At 41.2% G+C, this 20,739-nt stretch overlaps 2 long non-coding RNA genes across 9 annotated transcripts in view; one reads left to right on the top strand and one right to left on the bottom strand.

The window, feature by feature from the left end:
• The window catches only part of LOC132652436 (uncharacterized), a 54,691-nt gene extending 34,373 nt beyond the window's left edge, over nucleotides 1–20,318 (bottom strand). For 6 of the 8 annotated variants that reach the window (XR_009590011.1, XR_009590012.1, XR_009590009.1 and 3 more), the window contains exon 1: nucleotides 15,545–15,881. This is a non-coding gene — a long non-coding RNA (uncharacterized LOC132652436). Of the gene's footprint in view, nucleotides 1–15,544; nucleotides 15,882–20,212 lie in introns of those variants that run through there. The other 2 variants (XR_009590006.1, XR_009590008.1) reach the window with 2 other exon arrangements.
• Nucleotides 4,923–7,096, top strand: LOC132652437 (uncharacterized). The gene is made up of 3 exons (XR_009590014.1): nucleotides 4,923–4,995; nucleotides 5,180–5,376; nucleotides 6,010–7,096. It is a non-coding gene; the product is annotated as an uncharacterized LOC132652437 (long non-coding RNA).
• Nucleotides 20,319–20,739: the final 421 nt, after the last annotated feature.

The following is a 20,739-nucleotide window of genomic DNA, read 5'->3' as shown; positions in this document are numbered from 1 at the left end:
TTTAGCAACGAGTCTCTTCATTATTTTATGTTTTATTTTTCAGACAAACACAAGTTTCCTAAACTGACAATACTTGTTCTTTGTTCAAGAACTGTATTACAGAGAATGGTTACTTTTTCTGATATTTATTCGAAACTCAAGTTCTAAGAACACTGTGCCATTAACAGCTGGAAGCTTCCTGTAAATAGAGACTAGCGAGGGTGCATACAAACAATGCAGGCTAATGGAGCATTTCACTGTGCATAATTCGCTTATAAGAGACACTTATAGGGAGATTCTTCCAGGATATTCTAGTTCCTTTGGTTAAATTTTTCAAGAACGGCATTAGTTTTGATTGGTTGGAGCCTGTACTATTTAAACCAATGTTTAGAAATTTTACTATCTAAGTCAACTGCTTATTTCAGAACATACCTCCAGTCCAATAGAAATAAAATTATTTTTCTAAGAATCATATAGATGGTAGCTAACCAAGATTAGGTCAAACCATTTGAGCTCCACTTCAATATATTTTTCATTAATTTGTAAGATGGGTCAAATATATATAACATGCTCTATGTCCTAATAAGACTTCCCTACTTCAGGAAGTAAAAGAGGTCTCTATAAATCAATATACAAGCTCTGTTATCATACAGTGTGCAATAGTACTCTAAAAATTTATTGATTTATCATTTTTATAAACACCAATGTCTCTTCTCTAACCATAGCATGATCCACACCAGGCTCTGAACAATTTACCCAGGAGCAATATAAATAAAATTAAATTTACCAGGCTCCCTGGACTCTCTATTAAGTTCTCTCTAATAATTCTATGAGTGTGCAATTACTTGGTTTTTGTAAGTATAATCGGGGTTATATAAAAGACGGGCATTTTAGACATGGCTTGCAGGTACCAGTTGAATTAGATGACAGCTGGCATCTCATTTGGAACCAAGACCCTGCCATTCTCCCTTCAGATCAAAAAGCAAATCGAAGAGACTTCACAAACCTTCCCAGGAGCTTCACTTTCAGCAAGAGATGAGCATGAAAATAGTGCCTCCCAACTTCTCAACCTCCAATAAGTCAGTATCTTCTCCACACAAGCTTCCAGTGTGTTCCAGACATTCAGCCTACAGATGGTCACTTTTGGTTTCCATTACAGTAGATGCCGGCTTGTGACTAAGTAGTTACTAAGCCTGTGCACAAGAAGCAATGTGCTTGGCCTCTAGATTTTACCTGGAACTAGAAGGAGTGTGCCCTCTGCTTCCTCTTCCCTTATTCCCACTGTTCAGGGAGGATGAGCTGCAACTACCTAACTACAGGACACAGATGGAAAAATAGTTAAATAGGAGTAGGTCAACATCCTGTTCTCATTTTCTTTGCTCTTGACAATCACCTTAGAGACAAATAATCTTTCACTTTCTCTAAGCCACGGGTGGTGAACCCACATTTTAACAGTTTCAATGTTTCCCACAACGGCACAGCCACCAGGGAGTGCTGCTTGGAAGAAAAAGGAGAAACCCACACCGGATGCTTGAACCTCAGATTCTATTCAGTGTTCCTTAGCCTGCAGGGTTCGGGGCTCTTTGACAGAGAAATAGATTTAAACTCAGATGTCTGGCTTCATTCATCAGATTTGCTGACTACTAAAGCCATAGTGTCTTAAACTTAATGTATGCTGTAAAATAATTAGTAGTACAGTGAATCCTCAGAGTTAATAATATATAGAGTCAAACATTTTCAAAATTCCACTAAATTTCCTAATACCTTAGAAACACAGTACTTTAAGTTAGAGCTCTGAGGTCACAACGAGCAAAGGAATAAGTATCATTGTTATGACAAATAAGTTGTCATTTTTAACAGATTACCTTTAGAATATTCAAGCTGAAGATCTTCATAAAGCCTCAGCTCTCAAGAACACAGAGTCAGATACTTTCAACAGTATCCTGGTGAATTTTATTTTTCACACTTTTCACTTTATGAGTCAGTTGACTATGTCAAAGTGCCTATGTGAATATTTAAAGCCAAGAACTAATATCCTATCAGCTTCCAGTTTGAAAAATAAAGAATAAACCACAATTTGTTCAAGACAATCATGGAATCATGGCAGATATTGTAACCAATGTAATCACCTTCTGTAATGTCTTTCTATAGAATACAGGCTGGAAAGCTAACTTTCAACTCCTTCAGAGGATTCTCTATGGGATTGGGGTTCTTATAAGTCCTCTAAAATTCTGTGAGCTCAGGGACACCTTAATTCATTCATCTTCTACTTATATCCCCTAGCCTGGATTCTATGGCTGCACCTAAGTACTCTGACTACTAGAGAAATGTGTTAGTTTTGCTTTTTTAAAGACTGGAGATGTGGGGACACTCATAGCATATCATTTTATGGCTGTCTTATTTTCCTTGGCATTCCTAACTTTATTTTGTTGAAGAAGAAAAGAGGCAGGCTGGGCCTTGGGTGCTGTGAGCACTGACCAGACATGCTAAGTTGCTCCTCTCTTACTCCAGGCTGACTCACAAGCCATCTGTGCAGATATGTAGTCATTCTCACACTGATTTCCATGTGGCAGCCAATGCTGGATGACTGTATAGGACAACTGAGTGTTTCGATGGGTGAATATCTGCTAACTTACTGAATTTCAGTAGCTAAAGTATTGAGAGAACAAAGAAACACAGCTTGGGCGTTGTTGGAGCCTGGCTGGATTCTGGACTCTCAGCTTGTAGATGTGACTGCCCGTCCAGAAATGGAAGACATACTTATGCCCAATTATTAACTAAAAAAAAAAAAAGAAAGAAAGCCCGTTCAACAAGGTGTTGATAAGCCAATTTCATGTAGGACACAGGCTCTTGGAGACATCTGCTTAGAAATATGGTAGTGTGTGTGCATGTGTGTGTGTGTGTGTATTTGGGTGGGGACACATGTGCACATATATACAGAAGACAACATCAAATATTCTCCAGCAGCTGTCCACCTTGTTCTTTGAGACAGGGTCTCTAATAGGTATCCAGAGCTAGCCAAGTAAGCTAAGATGGCCAACCAGGAAGCCCTGGATCCACCCTCTCACTGCTTGGAAAACAAGCATGTGCCACAGTGCCTCACTCTTTATGTGGTTTATGGGTATTAAATTCAGATGCCAAGGCTTGAACAGTAAGCAATTCACCAACTATATCATCTCCCCAGCTCTAGACATACAAAATTGGACACACACATAAGTTAGACCCATTGAGTGAAAAAAAATTGGAGCATAAGGCCCAAGAACCTGTGCTTTAGCCGACTCTTCTGCACGTTTACACTTGAGGACTCATAAGGTAGGTCAGCTGGCCCTATTTAAGTCAGCTGAATGGAGTTTCAAAAGAGTCATAGCAGGTTAGGAACCAGAAGAGAATGTTGAAGGAAGAGGTCTTTGATTTCAAAATAGCATGATTTAGAAATAGAAAAGCTATAAATGTAACCCCTTTCACATACACAATAGAAAAAGAAAGCTTCAGCAAAAAGAGCATTATGTTGAGACTCTAAATCATTGAGCTTGAACCTTGAAATTTTAACTTAGGATCAAGCAACTCTTAATAAATTGATTTTTTTTTCTGTAGAATTTGTCCCATCACTTAAAATGAATACATGGGGTAAAGGTGAACACACCTAGCTTCTATTTTTTGTCAGTTCTGGAAAGATACATACCATGGTATGTCATTAGTAGCATATTGCTTCCTGTCTCCTTTTTTCCTATAAGTGTGAGACAGAAATTTCCCAGCATTCTTTTTCTCTGTGTGGCGCTGCACCTCATAGAAAATTTTTTAAAGATCCGGTGGTTCTTCACTCTGACTCCTTATTCCAGGAGTATACTTCAGCTCAATCCAGGTCTGGCAAAATCCAATGACTTTATCAATTCATGGAATTATGTACAAATTGCTTAGTCTACCCAGTTACTAGTGATGTTGCTGTAAAGAGACATCATGACCAAGGTAACTTATAAAAGAAAGCATTTGATTGCTCTTGCTTCCAGTTTCAGAGGATGAGTTTGTGGCCATCATGGCAGAGCATATGGCAGCAGGCAGACAGGCATGACACTGGAGCTGGAGCTGAAAGCTACACATGTTGAGACACAACCACAAGGCAGAGAGAGAGGGACAACTGGGAATGGCTGAGGGTTTTTGAAACCTCAGTACCCACCTCCAGTGGCACACCTCCAACGAGGCCACACCTCCTAATCCTTCCCAAACAGTTCCACCAGCGATGGACCAACCATTTCTATATGAGCCCATGAGGCCATTCCCATTAAAACCACCACAAATCTTAAGGATTAGATTTGAATTTTTCAGGATTCTGTAGGCATGAGTGTCAATTCAGAGCTGTCATCAGCTTGTAATATTTAAGAATCAAAACTGGGGGCTTGAGAGGTAGCTCAGTAGTTAAGAGCACTTGTTACTCTTGCAGAGGACCTGAGTTTGGTTCTCAGCACCCACATGGTGGTTCAGGACATCTGTAACTCTGGTTCCTGGGGATCCTAGTCCTTCATCTGACCTCCAAAGGCAACAGCAAGTATGAATGTGGTTCACAAACATACTTGCAGTCAAAACACAAACACAATGAAATGAATAAATCTAAACAAAAAAAAATTTTAAAGTCAAGACTCACTTGCATTAAACAAAAAATGAAGCAGGTAGTTACTGCACTTAGAAGAAAACACCAAATTATGTTCCCTAACAACATGGAAACACAGCAATGCTGATATAGTGACAGGAAATCGTGTACAATCAGTGAGTTGAGGGGAAAAAAGAAGAAAACAGTCGCGTGTTTAAATGGAGTTTGTGAAACAGTGAAAAAGGACTTGGTTAACCTATTAAGCAGCAGGGGCTGAGGGTTAATTGATCCAAGTGTTTGCTCAAAAGCGGAAAGTTAATACAACACCAAGCTCTAAGTAATGAATTACTAAAGAAGGCTAAAAGAGACCGAAGCAAAAACATGTCCCTGAAGACTGAGGCTGTGCCTTTTCCCGTCCACAGGCTTGGCAGGTAGTAGTGCTTAATAAATATTTGGGGCAGAGTAAATGAACACAGGTGGGGAGTGAGAATATTGTGGTTATTGTTATATAATCACAAAGATAGTCAGTATTTTATCTGAGTGTTTCGAGAAAGAATGGGGTGCTTTATGTAAATGAGCCTATATCATAACATCTTCCAAATTTTTTTATTTCAGTGAGAAACTGGAATATCATCCACGAGAATTTCATGCAAGTTTTATATATTTATAATTTATGAAATTATAAATATTCACTGCCCTTGAAGCGACAAGCATGGCACATTCAATAGGTTCAATCTGACATATTTCTCTAGAGAACATCTTCTACATTCTAAAAGCCTGGTTAAGGGCTGAGGAGATGGACAGCTCAATAGGTACGTGCTGGGGGAGGGGCAGTATGCATCTATAAAGCCAGTGCTGAGGGTAGGTGGAGTTAGGCATATGCCTAGAGCTTCTTGGCCAGTCAGCTAGCCAAATGCATGAGCTCTGGGTGCAAGGAGAGGCCCTGTGTCAAAATATCAGATGAAGAGTGATTGAAAAACATAGCTGACCTCAGCTCCACATCTTCCTACACACAGGCACACACATGAATCCATACAAATACATGACACACACACACACACACTACAGAGGAACAAAGCCACGCTAACATGCTTTCTGTAAACACTGAATCATAAAGACATGATCTGGCACTAAATTGAATTAAATGAGAACCTGCTTGTAAACCTTCTTAGACACAAAGTTTCAGGAGATTTTACTCAGAGCCAGTTTCAGGGTATCCATGCATATTTTTAAGATAAGCAAAATGGAAGCTAATTCTACTGTATAAGAAGAAAAATAAGACAAAAAGAGTCCCCAAAATAAGTTTGAAAATTGAACAACAGAAAAAAAATTCTACAATTCCATGACAAACTAAAACCACCAAACTCTATATTTTTTCAAAGATGAATTTTGTAGCATACCTATTACATGTTAATCAAATTCTTTTTTTTTTTCTTTTTTACTAGAAGAGACTAGAGCTCCAGAGAACAAAAATACAAATGTGTTATCTGGACCAGCCTGCAGCTCCAAGATGAAAACATCACTGCCAAGTCTCAGACTGCCAACCTTCACGGCATCATCACTGCAAATGTTCCCAGTCCCACCTCACACTGGGGCCAAGTCATGAGTACAAAAATGTTTGCAATATTAATAGTCTTTGGTATTTCCAGCGTGATGCTTGAGTTCTAGAAAGGGATCCCCTGAATGTTCCTAAACTGAGCAACTGTGAGGCCTGTCTTTATACTAAATACCAGCGAGCTCTTCAGGAAGAGCGTCTTCTCCCAAACCTCTGTTGTCTAATCAGGGCAACATGTTTGATTATAGGGCACAGAATATTTGCGTAGTGTTACCTAGAGGTAGCAATCCTTCGTGGAGACAAAGGAATCATAAATCCCAAATGAAAGTTCAGAAAACTTAGCAGTATGTGCCTCTTCACTGAGCCAGTTTGAGAATACTGGTGGATGTGGGCCTCTCTGAAAGAGATTCAGTAAGACAAACCCAAATGTAGACACAGGTCCCTCAAGAAAGAGTCTCAACTAATTGTCCTAGCATTAGCTATGTATATTATATTGATGGGTTTCGTAGGTGCCTTTTCCCTATAAATTTAGTTTTTGGTAAGGTTCCCAGAAAATGGAATGTTTATAGCTGAGATGGGAGAAAGCTCTCAAGCAGTTGTTAATTGTGCCAGAGTTCATGCTTCTCTGATAGCAAGAGGGAGAGGTAGGAAAGGGCCCCTTTCCTTCTCCTTTCTCGGTAACTGTCCCTGTCTCCCTAGTTGGCCTCAGACTGGAATTACTGTTTTCCATGTGTTAATTTCCTTGAATTCTCTCTGCTCTTTTTGTTTTCCGTTTGTCACCCCACATAATATTATTCTATTACTATTGCATTTTAAAATCAGCTAGATGCCTGATTTTTAATAATAATTTTAATTATCATTGATAATTACAGTCCATTGCAAAATGAGTCCAAAACTCAAGACATTCCTGTAATTTATAGTAACTCGCTCTGATCACGAGCCAAGAAACAATTTTAAAATACATTTTTCTTGTTTAAGATTTCTTTTTGAGATTATTTATTTATGTGTATGTTTGTGTGTGTGTGTGTGTGTGTGTGTGTGTGTGTGTATAATCAACATAACAGAGGAGGGCAACGGTTCCCATGTAACTACAGCGATAGATGGTTGTGCACCACCACGTAGCTACCGGAAACTGAACTGAGGACCTGCAGAAGAGCAACCAGTGCCCTTAAGCACTAAGCCATCTCTCCAGCCCCTTTCTTAAAGCAGCTGTTCTGTTAAAAAGATAGAATCATAGGGTGTGCTTCTGGAATGATGTTGGGGTTTTACAGTTGTTTATCTATTTATGTATTTGAGACAGGGTCTTGCTCTACAGCCAAGGCTGGGGAAATCACGGTCCGGAGGCCTCACTTTCCCAAATTCTGAGATTACACGGATAAGCCACCACGTTGGGCGACATTATTACATTTAAGTGTCATGAAGAAAACAAATAAAAAACAAATAGCTTCGTTTATTAGAGAAACTCCCCACCAACTGAGAGTGTACATGGAATAATCCGTTCCTGCCAAGCACATCCACATCACGTGACTTCCCTTCACAAAAGCCGCAGGAACATAATTCCGGCGAGGGGAAAAAAGCCACCAGGCAATCATCGGCAGTAAATTTTTCTTTTCCTACAATGAAGACTTCCATACAGTATGAACTAACAAATTGAGAAATCATAACCGTTACATACGAGTTGCCTAAAACCCAAAGTGAAGACTCTCAAATGATGAAGCAAAAGAGGTTTTTTTCTATTCCCGGTCCCCCCACCACCACCTTCAACAGGAAGTCCCAAAGAGAAGATAGTTCTTAAAAGATTCTCAACCAGAAACTAAAGGGTTTCCATTAAAATACAGCAAATAGGACCATTCCACTGAGGTTTCTAACCTAATTAGTCAGACAAAAATACCTTTTAGATATTTCTCTGCTAATGTGTTTGGAGATGATTAAAAAAAAAACGAAAAGCGTAGCCTTGAGCGTATTTCTCCATAGCCTGCGCCCCTTAAGGTGGAAGGCGTCTGCCTGAAACAAACGCGCTCGTCATTTAGGAGGGCATGACTGGAATGAAAACAAGAATCCTGAGCACCACGGACGTAGCCAGGCAGGACTCACTCAAACCAAAAACGCCTCACTGCCGACCGCTAACCCTTGATACAGGGAGAGCAAGTGTAGACGAAGGAAGGAAGGGAGGGAAATCAAATGGGATTTGAATGATAACAAGCGGATCCTGGGTCATCCTCAATCAAGAAGAGGCAATCGAATGTAGAACCTGCTCTGCTCACAGCTGCCGACTGGACTGCCTTCCCAACAGTGAGGCCCAGGGCGGTATAACGGTCCAGGCGTGATCTCATCACAGGTAATATGTCGGTCTCAGTACTTGTTTTATGTTTTTATTTTTATTACACCATAGAAACTGCGCACAGAAAAATTACATATGAATTTTTAAATAATGATTTAAATAAATAATCCAATCCTGGCCAAGAAGTAGAGTACATGCATCCAGAACCCTCCTATACGCTCCATCCTCCACTATCTGCCTGAGCTAGCCATGTTCCCAATCTTCTGTTTAGTGTTATTAGTTTAGTTGTGTTGCTTCTATTCCTAAGCCATAGTTTGCTCTAAGTTGTTTTTGGTTCTCTAAGAACAGAAACACAGTGCAGGCACTCTTGTTGGTCTGGGTAACTAGCACTGTGATGGTTGTCATTCATTCGCTTACATTACTGATCAATATCCCAACTCTTGTTCCCTTACACATACATGGGAGTTCATAGGCAAGCATTACTTTGGGTTTTGCCCTGGAATTGTTGGTGTGTGTGTGTGTGTGTGTGTGTGTGTGTGTGTGTGTGTGTGTGCGCGCGTGCATGTTTGAAACTTCGAGTTTCCTCAGTAATGCTATTTGCTTTGGTATAAACTAGCGAATCTAGCCATGTCATGCTTTTCATGACAAATTTTTATTTTCCTGATTTTTAAGTGGGGTTTCCCATATCATCTGTGTCTACTGGCCTCTACCATTTCTTAATCTAATAAATTAGTATCTCCTTAGCTGGTGTTTCGTATGCCCTGCTCCTGTGTGCCATTCTCTGGTCAATTTGGACTTACTTGACTGTGGTGATGATTAAAGTATATCAGTTCTGCTTCTGTTCTTATCAGTCATTTATACAGCCTGAAAAGGCTGGGAGGCCTTTTTATTACTGTTTAATGTTATAAAGAAACATTTTTAAACCCCAGCCTCTATCTACCCCTTAAACACATTGTGATGAATTTACACCAGCATAAAGGATGGAACTTGAGCTCTTCCTGCCACAAAACAAAAAGCCTGTTTAGTACAGAGATTTAAGGCCTAAGCCCCATCAATGCAAGTACTATGATCCCATAACTTATTGAACTGCTTTCTGTTTTCTGAGTGTAGTTACAGACTTTGAGGGTAACACTAGGATTCTCTCTTGCCTTAAGTGAAAGAGCCCTAAAGTTACAGAGAGAGAAAGATGCAAGCTGTAACTATGTTTTTTACAGAGGCAATCTTTCACTATTTACCAAACAATACCCCAAGGGCATGGGCAGGCTACGCTGTCACTGAGGAGCTACCTTTCCCGAAAGAGTCAGTATCCTGCAGGAATGTGGTCAGGTCGGAGAAGCCCTAGGTGTGCCCAGCAGAGAGCCTCCCTACTCTTGGCACTGAGCTCTTAAGCCTCTTAGGTCCTTTGGCTTGATGCTGTAATCTGCCTGTTTCCATTGTCTTCCAGTTACAAACGAAAAGGAAAATCAAGTGCTGGGAAATACTGTTATATAAAGGTCAACTGACTACTTACATTTGTCAAATACAAACAAATAAAAATGTGTGTTTATTTCTTTCTCAAATCCACAAAGCTACTTTCACCTAGTTTTTTTTTTTCCTACTTTTATGAAAAATGAATGGTATTTCCAAGACTTAACCTCCCCTCTTTCTCTCTGTATGTGTGTGTGTGAGGGAGAGAGAGTAAGTATGTGTGTGTTGAGTATATGTGCGTAATTGTTCATATGCGTCTGCACATGTGCTCGGAGCAATGTCTAAATGTCAACGGCAAAGGTCAACACTCTTCCTCAGTCTCTCTGTCCTTCCGATTTGAGACAGGTCTTTCACTGAATCAAAAACTCATTGTTCTTCATGTGGATTTCCCCCAACAACTAGAGTAGGGTAGACGGCTCTCTGACTCTGATGACTCCCTTTGGATGTCATTCCCCTAACTGGACTGCTTTATCTGGCCTCAGTGGAAGATGATGAGCCTAATCCTGCAGAGACTTAATGTGCCAGGGGGAGTTGATGCCCATGAGGAATCTCCCCTCTTCTCTGAAGAGAAGGAGAGGGGAGAATGGAGGGCGGGGTGTGCAAGGGGTAGACTGGGAAGGGGGGGGCTGCAATCAGGATGTAAAGTGGATAAATAAATTAATTAAAAAATAAAATTCATTGATTGTCTTGACTGGCTGCCAGGTAATCTCGAGAATTTTGACCCCCTTCTTCCTTCAGCTCACTACCCCCAGAGCTAGGATTGCAGACCACCGCCATCCTGCATAGCTTTTACATGGGTGCTAGGATTCCAGTTTAGGAATCCTCATGTCTGAGGTCTATGTGTCAAGCACTTTGCTGATTGAAACACGTTTTCCAGTTCTAAGCAATCTTCCTTACGTGCAGAACTACAGAGGTCACACATAAAGATGAAAGCAGCCAACGGCAAAATTGCAAAGAAATTGTTCAAAAGCAAAACCTTCCTGGAGATTTCCGTTTAATTCTCTGTTTGCTACCACGGCTGCTGTTGATGTCACAATGAATACCAGGGAAGCACAGACTGTGTACAGGAAAGAGGAACCTGTGTGAGGTGTGATAGAAAGACGGTTATGCAGTTGTTACTAAGGGGAAAATAAGCCGACTGTTTAGCTGAATGAAGTGATACATTTAGTCAGAACAGTGCTGTACTGAGCACATTAGGGAGGTTTAATTGCCTCGAGTATATTAACACATTTGCACTTTCTCAGTATCTGTCTGAGGAAGATTTCCTAATGGGAAGCTGCATCTATATTCTAACAAACATTTGTGACAACAAGAACGTTTTCTTTTTTTCTTCTTTGTTTTGTTTTATTTTTGGAGACAGGTTTTATTTATGTAGCCTTCACAAAGAAACTTACTCCCTCACTGAAACTTCCTCTGTAGACCAGGCTGGCCTCGAACTCAGAAATCTGCAGGCCTCTACCTCTGAAGTTCTGGGATTAAAGGCATGTGCTACTACCTCCAGGCTAACAAAAACATTTTCAGTTGTACATCATAGTGAATTATTGTGTTCTCCCTTCCAGACCTGTCACCCCTCCACCTCACAGCCGTTTCCTACTCCATGACTTTCAGTTCTGCTTTGTGTCCTGATAAGACTCCTTAATCCATTTTTTTTACTTAATTTAACCTACATCTAGTTTTTGATGTAAGGAAAAGGAGTTTCTAGGCTGTGTCTACTGTTTTGTTTTGCTTTGCTTTGTGGGTCTGAGGATCAAATCCAGGGCCTCATACACAGTAGATAAGGACCCTACCACCTAGCTACAACCCTAACCCCAAGGTAAGAAAAATTATCTTAAGCTGTGCTTGCAGACAAGAGCCTAGCCTAACTGTCTTCTGAGAGGCTTCATCCAGCAGCTGATGGAGACAGATGCAGAGACCCATAACCAAACAATAGATGTAAGCCATTTCAGAGCCCAGGAACATTGTGAACGAACGGAAGGAAGGACTGAGGGAGCCAGAGGGGTCAAGGATACCACAAGAAGACATACAGAGTCAATTAACCTGGGCTCATGGGGGCTCACAGAGACTGAACCACCAGCCAAAGAGCATGTATGGGCTGGACCTAGGCCCCTACACATATGTAGCAGGTGCAGCTTGGTCATTATGTGGGTCCCCTAACAATGGGAGTAGGGGCTGTTTCTGACTCTGTTGCCTGCCTCTAGACCCCTTCCCCTTAGCTGGGCTGACTTGTCTGGCCTCAGTGGGAGAGGATGCACCTAGTCCTGCTGCAACTTGAGGTGCCAGGGTAAGTTGGTACACCTTGAGGGACTCCCCTTCTCTGAGAAGAAGGAGGGGGAGTGGGGAGAGATGGTCATGAGGATGAGACTGGAAGGAGAAGAGGGTAGGGACTGGGATCAGGCTGTAAAGTGATTGAATAAATAAATGGTGGGGGGGACACTAAAAAGAAAAGAAAGGAAAAAGAATCTTAAGCATGAATATCCACTGCTGAACAAATCTTTGGTGAACAGAACAGCTTTGAACAATAATAACAAATCACGTGAAGGAGACTGTCAATGCAGTGTTCTTGATACTGAGTATGGTGGTAGTCTCAACTTTGAACAAAAATGCCCATAGCTCTGTATACTTGTATATCAGTACTGCCTACTCTGTCTGCTCCCCATCCAGGTCGCACAGATACACTCAGTCAAGGCCAAACATTAGATCAGAGCTCAGGTCCTAGAAGCAAGGGTTTCTTTGTGTGGGTAAATGGAGAGGAACCCAGGGGGGATTAAAAAAAAAAAAAGAATTATTCTCCAATTGCTCACTACATTCACTCAAACAAGGAACACTGGTGAGGTGAGCCAGACACATTCTGGTCACAGCTTAAACATTTGAGGATTGAGTTGGTATTTATAAGTAAGAAGGCTCACTTCTCCTTTTCATGGGATATGACACACACTTCCCCATCTGTTTTCAGTCGTCTGGAGAAGACATGGGTTTTATCATACTATAAGGCACTATAGTCCAGTTTAAACATAGATTAATCAACCCAACTCCAGTGTCAAGAGGACATAAGAGAAGAGGAGGAGCTATGACAAATTCTATATGTAGTTCCTAGCCCTGGGGAATGAGGTAGAAGGGACAGCTTACCCCAGCCATTGGAGCCACGTGGAACTTAAGGTCTAGCTAATAAATTCTTCTTTACAAGAGAGGTCAAAAACATAGATTTTTTTTTCCTGATGAAGTGACAATAAATTTGTAATGTTTAAACACTGTAGATGCAAACAAAACCTATCTAATGGTCCAACATGACCTGTCTACAAATGTCTGAGCCACTGCTGAGCTTTACCTTGACAACTTTGTGGGAGTAGGAGGACACAGGGTGAACAAATCAATTACATGATGTTATATAATGTGGAGGAAAAGGTAGAAAAGAGAAGTGTATTAAAATTCAGTTCTTCTAAAATTTGAGTTTACATGCTTTCTAGCTCCTTTTCAGGATCTAATTACAAATTAATTGAGATAGTTTAGAATTCTTATAATAACTTCACTTCTTCCTGAAATCTAAAATGGTGAATTTCATAAATATTACATGATAGCTAAGGTGATGTCTCCCAGAACATTACAACTCACTCCTATGTACTCAGATTTGGAGGTGAAATCTAATTGTATACAGGGGAGGAAGCCATTTCAGAGCTCTGATAAATGTAGCGGATCAGACTGAGGCTGTGTGGCCGACCACAAGAATGTCCTCTTTCCTATCTCTGCCTTCATGACCTGTGGTAGCTACCTTCCGAGTCTTACTTCCAGCATTCCGTTTTTATAAATCTTCCGTGAATCTGACTGAAAAGAGCATGCTTATAACTTTTCTTTACTGAACCCAAAACGAGTGCAACCGGCTACTTCTTAGCTGATCCAGTTGTTGCCTATTGAAAGAACAAGCCAAATAAACATAAATAACCATTCCTCATCCCTGGTCAACTGTTTTGTTTTTGTTTTTGTTTTTTTTAATGTAAATTATATCAAATCAGTAACTCACCATGAAGCTTAATAGCCAATATTTCTCCCAACCCTCAAAGAGGAAGGAAAAAAAAAAAAGCTTTTCTTTATCTTGACACTACATCCGTACAGTGGTGAAACAGGAAGGTTTCAGTCACTCATGTTGTGTAAGAAAGGAAGGAAGGAAGGCAGGCAGGGCAAATGGACACCAGAAAACAAAGTAAACCCTCCATGAAACTCTGAGAGACAGAAGCGAAGCCCACATCCTTGCAACAGCATTGTCAACTCGCTGCCTTGGAAGTCGGTGTTATTACTTTTTGTATATTGACAAGCATTAATTGCAGAAAAATCCTGCTTTGGTAGAGGACATAAAGCAAACGGGAGGCAACTGGTAGGATATTAGACTGTGTTTGGTCTGGCAGGGCCTTCAAACTTTCGTGTCCTTCGTGTTTCCTATCTCATTTCCTCATCAAGTTTGGATTCTCTGAGATCAGAATTAGTTTCTATTTCCTGAACCAGTGAAAGCTGGGGGCAGGGGGGGGGGTTCTTTGTATGTTTTGTAGCCGATGTGATTACAACTTAACCAAGGACAAAGAGCAAGGCAGAGACAACCCAGAGATCAACGACACATGCATTCTGCAATAGAAGAGACCGAGTGAACCTGACCCAAAAATGGTACCATCGCCTCCAGCGACTCTAGCTCCCTGGAGAAGAAAATGGAAGGATGGCTGAGTTCCAAACCAGTGAGTTGCTAAATGTATGGTTTTCATGACCCTTTTAGAGGAAATGAGCCTGGGATACATGAAAGTCTGAAGGAAAGAAGGAGGAGGAGGAAGAGCGAATGAGAGAGAGAGGAGATCTCAAAGTAAATAAATGAAAAAAGATTCCATTCATTCAAGGCACTCAGAAAGCATCCCCGGAACTGTGGAGGTACACAGCCTAGCTCTCTATTTGTTTTCCCAGTGGCCTAGTCATTGTACTTTGGCCTCTGCCCCTTCAGTAAGTACACCATAGGGAAGCATCCGTGTCTGGCTCCTACCTGCTTTATTTCCTGTCTGTCCAATTCAGTATAACTCATTTCACTTCAACCACAATCACAAACTATTGCCTTCCCTCTTGCCACATCCTTCATTTCTACCTCAATTACAGGAAAATGTAACTGACATTGATGGAGTCCCACATCAGATTCTGGGGACAGAAGACAAAAGAAGATGAGAATTTTACTCTCAAGAAGCTTGGGCTGGATGAGGAAAAAAAATAAATTATCTGAAATCCCCATGGCAAGTGATAAAAGGAAGAAAAAAGATCTTATTCCTCTTTAACAGCATGTTAAAGAAGTAAACAGGAAAGAGCATCACCCGTCTTTGCCAAGGCTACTTTCTTTGAAATGCTATTCAAATATACGGCTCTGTATGTCAACACAGAACTCAGATAGGTTATCAAGACACCTGTCCATTCCTGGTGGCCTATCACACCAAAGTACTTACAAGGGAAATTGCCACTAATTTATTAGGCTATATTTATATAGACTATAGCTAACTAAGGCGGCGTGGGCAGTGGGGGTGAGGGAAGGAGTGGTTAACAGCAGTAAAGTAACCTGGAGCTGAATGAACCCTGTCTCTTCAAAAGAACATAGTGTAACAACAATAGGATAAGTGAGAAATCGAAGCTGCCGCTGGGTTTTACCATCTACTTTGCTCACCTTGAATCAGAATCCTGCTCCCTTTTAGATCTGCTGATGGCACCACGTAGAGATGATGGCAGGCGGTGAAGGAGATCTCTGGATTTCAAGTTTTACATTCATTCCAGTGCTACTTGAATGATTTAAGTTCAGTTCAAGCATAACAGAATGGAAGAGAAGTCAGCTGATCTATTTACCTCCCCAGACCTGCAGGATCCTAAAGGTGGCTATAATTATTGGTTGAAGCAGAACTTCATGGCAGTTAACACCCACGTCAGTAATCTTTAAGTCCAGAAAGATATCTGGGGACTGATACATTACACTGTTTTTGAGAGTCACTTTGCATCTCTGTGATACAATCACTGAAGTAACCAAACTTTTAAAAAAGAAAGGTTTGTTTCAGCTCAACTTTGAGGTCAGCTCACCTCGAAGAGGCTAGGAAGAAGCAAGAAGAAGGAGGAGAGGTAAATGGGGAGGAAGTGAAAGAGAAGGAGAAGGGGAGGGGAGGGGAGGGGAGGAGAAGAGAGAAGGGGTTCTAAATATGCCCTTCAAGAGCATGCCTCCATGAACTAACTTCTCCTCATGTCCCACCTCCCTCAGATCCCACCATCTCCCAATATAGCATTCTATGCCTTTGAGAGACACTTAAAATCCAACCCATGGCACATAGCTGGAAATTACATACTGGTATGGGGAAGCAAAAAGCAACATAATACAAAAATATGTACAAGGAAACCCAATGATCTCTTGCAACACTAGTCACCACTGCTCTCATCGCACTTAATATGACCTTGAACCTCCTCCAATCCCAGCATAATAGTTTTGATCAATAGTACAAAAAATCATAGATATTAGAGCAAGAAATACAAATGAAATACCACAGATTGGCTGTTAAATGTCAAATGACATAAAGACTAGAATTTTGTAAGTTTAAAGAAGGTGATATTGAAAAGCTTGGAGTTCTCTCTCTCTCACACACACATACACACACATGTACACAAACAATTGGAACTGACAGAGATGGATTAATCATAATAAGTCAAAAGATAAACTATTGGGGATATTCAATGCAATAGCAGAGTGAAAATTCAAATATTAAAAAAAAATCTTTCAAGTTTTAAGGCCTTTTTTTAGGAACTGACAGTGCAACAGAGCCAACTAACCAGGGCTGAGAGGGGTTTGTAAATACCGAAGCACCAACCAAGGACCATACATGGACTGGATCTAGGCCCCCTACACAGATGTAGCAGATGGGCAGCTTGGTCTGTCTGTGAGTTCTCTAGTAAGGGGATTGAGAGCTGTCTCTGACATGGACTCTGTTGCCTGTCTTTCCATCACTTCCCCCTGGTGGGGCTCCCTCGCTAGGCCACAGGGGAAGAAGATTTGCTCAGTCTTGATGCAATTTGATGAGCTGGGGTAGATTGGGGGGGGGCTCCCCTTCTCTGAGGAACAGAGGAAGGGGCATGGGAAAGACGAGGGAGAGTGAGTAGGAAAGGTAGGGAGGATGATTAGGATGATTAAGCTATGATTAGGATGCAAAGTGAATGAATAAATAAATATTTTTTAAAAAGAACTGACAGTGAAAAATTAACTCTTGTTACCAAAAAAAAAAAACCTATAAAAGTCTCCTTATTTTATTATTTTACTGGAAATAATTAAGCTCCCTCCCCCAAATAATAATGATTAGGATTTGATTAAAGTGCTAAATTATAAGACATTTGCCTATATTTAAGTGTTAGAATAAACGAAGTATCAATATGAGACTTGTTTGAAGAGACAGATCCAATTGCAGTTCATTTGATTACTTTTTAAGTATACACAGATTAATTTTCAAGAGCTTTTAAAATTTGGACATATTGTATATATACAAAATCTCCTTGGATAATGACAAATCATTCTTTATTTTAACTGTGATCCTTTCCCCAAAGAAGCCCCTACAATCCTAAGCCACACCAACTATCAAGCAAGTCATAGGCGAGACTATGTGTCCATTAGTGCAGAGAAGTGCAGTGTCCCGGAGTCCTGCCCACACCACATCAGGTTGGGTAGGTAGGGAGCTTTGGAGGATGTGGGAAGAGATGAGGAAAGAGAAACACATGATCAAAATTACTAGTTAACTTGGTTGTATGGTGGGTTTTTTCTTTTACCTTGTTTTGTTTGGGTAGTGTGTGTGTGTGTGTGTGTGTGTGTGTGTGTGTGTGTTTATCTTATTGGGTTTTGTTTGTTTGGGAGGTGAGAGAGAGAACATCAGGTTAGGTAGGTAGGGAGGTTGGGAGGATGTGAAGGATTCAGAGGAGATGAGGAAGGAGAAACACATGATCAAAATTATATGAAAAAATTACAGTAAAATGTTTTAATAAAATAAGAAAGAAAGAAAGAAAGAAAGAAAGAAAGAAAGAACGAAAGAAAGAAAAGAGAGAAAGAGAAGTGGTAAAAAGCAGTCCCATGGATTGCCCAGAGATCATAGAAAACAACACTCCAAGAATGTCCAGTAGTGTGTGCAAACTTCCCTGTAGACACACACATCAGTCTGTTCCCACCACTAGTCCTCTGCCAGAGGGGAAGCATGTACCCGCTGACACCTGCTGGGAAAAGAGGAAGTGAAATCGGAGAAAGGGGGTGGCTAAGAGGAAATGAGAGGGTGAAACAGATTAACTGCAGCAGAACCAACCCCGTGCTCCCATTTCACCTTAATCTCACATGGAAATCAGGGATAAAACCTCTGGGTGTTAGACAGAGACTAGACATGCTCCTGCCTCAGGAGTTAGGAAGCACTGCCCACAGAGATTATAGAGACAATCACCTCCATCTAACTCAAGAGACCAGAGAGATCAATGAGAGCAGCATGGTTCCGGGCATGAGGAGGAAGCCCACTCAGTTGTTAGGCTTCCCTAAACTATGATTTTCTTGTGAATGTCTTACTTTCTACATTTGGAATGATAGAGCAAAGGCCTCTGCTAATACTTTGAGAAACTAAGACATTTGTGCGAACACTGGTTGGAGTCCGAGTTGGTTTCAAGGTCTGAGCACCTACATCTACAATCAGTCTGTACATACTTATTTCTTTTCTTTATTATTTTCTGTGTCAGGCAATATGGGCCCTAGAGAGGAGCTGGAGAGCTAGGATTTCACTCTCAGGGACCTTACAAGCAGCCAAACTGCTCAGAACCCACTTCTACCAAACAATTAGCCAAGGGAGGAAAACACAACAAAACAGACCTCTGCCCAGTACACTTCTGTCTTGGGAGTTGCCGTAAACTCAAATACAATGACAGAGAAAGCTCCAGCAACAACCTGCAGTGAGCAAATGCATTCTCCCCTCCCCCAAGTAAAAGGCACTAAAGAACAAGGTCAAAGGCAAGGCACTGGGGAGGCACGGAGGTAATAACTGTGATGTTGCTGAGAGATTGTGACAAACAGGAAGTCGCCGTTGACCTTACAGACAACTGTGTCTCAAGGGTGATGCAGCTCAAAGTCACTCAACTACTGGGAATCAGGAAAAGAAGTCTCATGTAGCCTATGAAGCCAGTAGTCTAAACTAGGCATGTCAGAGGCTTGGGAATGAAAGCCTCAAGGCCTGGAGAGGTTCCCCCTGCTTAATTTCAAGACTGTTTAGGTCACAGATCAATCTTGGAGGGGCAAAGAATTTATGTCTCCAGCCACACCACAAATCCATGTTGCCCACGTGGCACCCACAGGGCTTTTTTCTTTCGCTAAAGACCTCAAAGAGGATCAGGCGCAATTCCTTTTCTCTGTTCTCTTCAAATTAAAAAGCTCTACATGAAAACAATAAAATGACTTTCCCAGGATTGAGGCAGGGAAGATGTGTAGAATGAGGAAGTAAATTCTCGATACCTTGTGCGTCCCCAGGATAGGATACCGGTGCCTAGCCTTAGCACCAAGGGCTGATAGCTAAAAACAAGAAATCTAAAAACAGAAAATCTCTCTCTCACTCTCTCTTTTCAGCACAATGCTAAAAAAGAAATAATAATAAGGTAAAACAAAATTAAGAGTTGATTAATTTTATTTGGAAGAAACATCATTAGGGTTTTGCCTAGGATCTTGTTAAGCTCTGTTAAAATTATTAAATTATTAAAAAGTTTCTATTTCAGATCAACAGCCATTGGCATCTTATAGCCTCCATAGCAAAAAGTAATGATATAGGGAATGTTAATGTGTTCCTGGCAAACCCTCGGGAAAGTTTAACTCAGTAGAGAAGACAGAAGTATAAATAACCCAAGCCACAATGACCAACTTAATAAAGCATTAATTCGACTCATTAAGGGAAAGGGGTGGGGGGAAAGAAAGCTCCTCTAAATTGAAAAGCTAAAAAATCTTCTTAAAGCAAAATAAGTGGAGTTTTGAAGAGACCCTTTACAAAGCCAAAAGCAAGCCTCCAGCTTAAGGCAAAATGCTATTCCTGTCAAGTCCGGTAGGAGGTGTGGATGAGAAAAGCGCAGGTAGAGAATTCAGTTGTAAAGACCAGGACAGCCCCCAAAAAGTCACATGGCTTCTGCAGGGCAATGGACTCCACTAACGCCAAGGTAAGCGGATGACACACGACTGGAGACTCCCCTGTCTAGTTCGCTATTGTCTTCTTACACCACTCTTTCCTAACTTCACTATTTCAGCCCTCGGGCTCCTTATTTTCCCATTGTGCTCATTCTGCAGAAAGAGGAAATAACTCACCCGTCCAGCAGTGGGGATTTCTTAGTTGGGTTTTGAAGAAAGATACAGGGGGTGGCTGACTCTGCTAAAATGTTTCCCTTTTCTCTTGGTGTTTGTCAGACTCTGCCGTTGAGCAATCCCACACCCTCCAGCCAACCTGCAGTAGGCTTAGGACTTACCCTCCCTAAGCTCTCTCACGCTGCCCCCTTTGCCTCTTCTGCTCTGGCCGGGTTCATAGTTTCACAACCTTACCACTGACTGCTGAAAGTGTGAAACATTTGCACATCTGGCATCAAAATTACACTCTCTGAGTAAAGGACTCGAAGTCAGCTATGGCTTTAGCGACTCCGCGTGTACTTTACTTTGCCAGTGTTTCATTCAAAGATCACAGTTCCAGTTTTCTCACAGAAACACATCAAAAGCAATGGGTTTTTTAAATCAACTCTCTCAGCATCCCCCACCCCAGTGTGTGTATGTGTGTGTGCTGTATGTTGTATGTTGTATGCACATGTTTCTATATGTGCGGTGCACTTAGGTGTGTGCACAAG

The sequence above is a fragment of the Meriones unguiculatus genome, chromosome 2, assembly GCF_030254825.1.
Source record: "Meriones unguiculatus strain TT.TT164.6M chromosome 2, Bangor_MerUng_6.1, whole genome shotgun sequence".
In the NCBI taxonomy this organism is placed as follows: domain Eukaryota; kingdom Metazoa; phylum Chordata; class Mammalia; order Rodentia; family Muridae; genus Meriones; species Meriones unguiculatus.
The sequence above is the reverse complement of the archived record's forward strand: the minus strand, read 5'-3'. Positions and strand labels throughout refer to the sequence as shown.